At 40.9% G+C, this 2,500-nt stretch overlaps 1 protein-coding gene across 1 annotated transcript in view; it reads right to left on the bottom strand.

The window, feature by feature from the left end:
* The window catches only part of EVX2 (even-skipped homeobox 2), a 22,610-nt gene that overhangs the window by 16,400 nt on the left and 3,710 nt on the right, over window positions 1-2,500 (bottom strand).

Below are 2,500 nucleotides of genomic sequence, written 5' to 3'. Positions count from 1 at the left end.
CCCTGCGTTGTGTGTACACACTCCTTGTATTTATGCCGGCATGCCGTCTATATTTTGTATCCACACACACACTACTCCTAAGCACTTATCTGTTTAGCCAGCCAATTAACGTTAAACCAATGTTTGGATGTAGTGCGCATCTCCTATAAACATGAGTAATGTATTTGCCGTAAAAATAATGATTAGAATGAATTAATCCATCTATGTGTATTATATGGATTTAAATATGTTGTTTTAAGAGATTTTCATAACCCTGGGTGCCACAGTTAAAAACAAACACCAGTACGCACCGTTTTGCAATCTCATAAACAAATAAAATCGCTTTGATTTAAATAACATTTATTTTACATGACCAAACACAATAAATAACGTAATATACAAAGCTTTATAATTATTGCACATTTGTAAAATATCTTACAGTGAGTTCATACAGCCAGCAATATTTAAAGCACGAAGACTTTATTTACAGTTTTTATTTTAATATAATAACCAGATCCAATGGACCTAACATAACATGAATTTATGTTCATTTTTTCAACCATCCTTCTCACCGGTCATATATATTTGGAGGGGAAATGTAAACATTATCGCCTAAAGTACCTTATATACATCTAATAGCAGATCATAAGAAAGGACTTTAACAATCTACAAAGTTAAAGCTGATAAAGGGTACCATATTTTGGTTTATTTTATTTAGCCTTAAATTATATATTAATATTTTTAATGTAAACTCAGTAAGAGCTGGTATAATCAAATATTTAACATAAGTAGTCTCATCTCTTTAAAGAAAAAAGAAAAAGGTTGAGCTTTAGATCACTGCTATTTCATTGGGAAATTCTCTAATATTTTATGGGAATATTTTAATAGACCTCAGGAGGAAATGTTGTTTCCCCTTGAAATAGTTTCCATTTGATGAAAATAATAATTTATCCTGGAAAGTGAATTCTTTCAAAAACCTCCTGAAAGCCTATTTTTAGAAAATGAATTTTTAAAATCCAGTGTCTTTAAAATAACAAAAATATGTCGGAACACAAATTTGAAATAAATCACAGAAAATAGTGCCAATGGGTATATATGAATGTGTGTGTATAGCTCTTACATATGTATATGTTTAAGAGAGCAGATATATATGTATACATACATACATACATACATATACACACACACAAATATGTAGGTAGCATACCTACATTTTAATACACATACCCACTTCACTGGGTCTAAACATGCACTAGCAAGTTATTTTAGGCTTTAACTCTTCAGAAAAATCTCATTATGTGAGGGGCGAAGTGGCTCTGCGGGGAGCATTATGGAAATATCTGGGCTTGATTTAACGAGGCTGTTCACATTGGTGGAATATCAACTTAACAGAGAAAAGTCTACCCAGGACGTCCAAGTTACCAAAATGAAAATTGGCCATTGAGATGATAAGAACGTGTCTTTCTTCTGCGAAATCACTTCAGGTAACAGAGATAACATTAAATAACATACATTCTATGCACCAAGAACAATGTTTTATGTACCGAGTCTCTTATCCGTCTCTCCTAATGACTTCCCTTAGCGGGTTGTTAGTATTTGACAGCAGGTCTCCGTGCGGGGAACTTTTCTCCAATTCCACATTCAAAGGAGGTCCATCAGAGAGCATGATTGGCAATTTTCGTCATAATCTGCACATTATTAGCATCAAAATTGACGTGGCAGTTAACACTGGTGGGTTTTGATGTGCCTTTCTTCAAGTTCAAGGAAACCCCCTCCAGAAGCCGGAGTTGGCAGAGCGGGGGCTCCACAGCCCGGCGGCGGCTTGGCAGCGGCGAAGGCGCAATAGGCATGCGTGAGAAATATGCCAAGAACCATTTTACCCGAGGAATGAGAAAGCGAAGGACGAAAGGAACGAGGGAGAGAGAGTTCGAACTCAGAAAAGTGTCTACGGAAATGCTGCCGGAGAACAGCATACACAGAGAGATTCAAGTATTTCCCAGATGAAGTGGAACCCGGAAGCTGAAAACACTGAGCTGAAAACGCTCCTTCCAATACTCCAGAGATCTGTCCATCTCGCCCTCCCCTTCATACCCCTTTTCTTTCCTGGCCTGGCTGTGGACACCTCATTAGCCATTGCTTTTTGCATAAAATATTCAAGACGCCTCCATCCCAAACCAAAAAAAGAGAAAGTGGCGGTGGGCCGAGAGAGAGGAGAGGGGGCGAGACGCCATCCCTTCCCACCTCGGCTTTGTCCTTCCTGGGGAGGCGGCCGCAGCCCCGCCGGCCCGGCCCCGCGCGCAGTAAACCAGCTCACAACACACACCCACCGCCGTCCGCGCTGTCCATCTGCCCTCCCGGCCTCTCCGACCTCCCATCCTTCCGCTCTCCTCGGACAGGGCCCCTACCTCACCCTCGTTTACAGAAAAGCCAGGATGAGGGGGGAGAGCAGCCGCAGGAACCTGGAGGGTGACTTTCCCTCCGGCACAGAGCACCAGCGCACACCATTCCCCCCTCTTTGTTG

This window comes from Myotis davidii, unplaced genomic scaffold, assembly GCF_000327345.1.
Source record: "Myotis davidii unplaced genomic scaffold, ASM32734v1 scaffold370, whole genome shotgun sequence".
In the NCBI taxonomy this organism is placed as follows: domain Eukaryota; kingdom Metazoa; phylum Chordata; class Mammalia; order Chiroptera; family Vespertilionidae; genus Myotis; species Myotis davidii.
The sequence above is the reverse complement of the archived record's forward strand: the minus strand, read 5'-3'. Positions and strand labels throughout refer to the sequence as shown.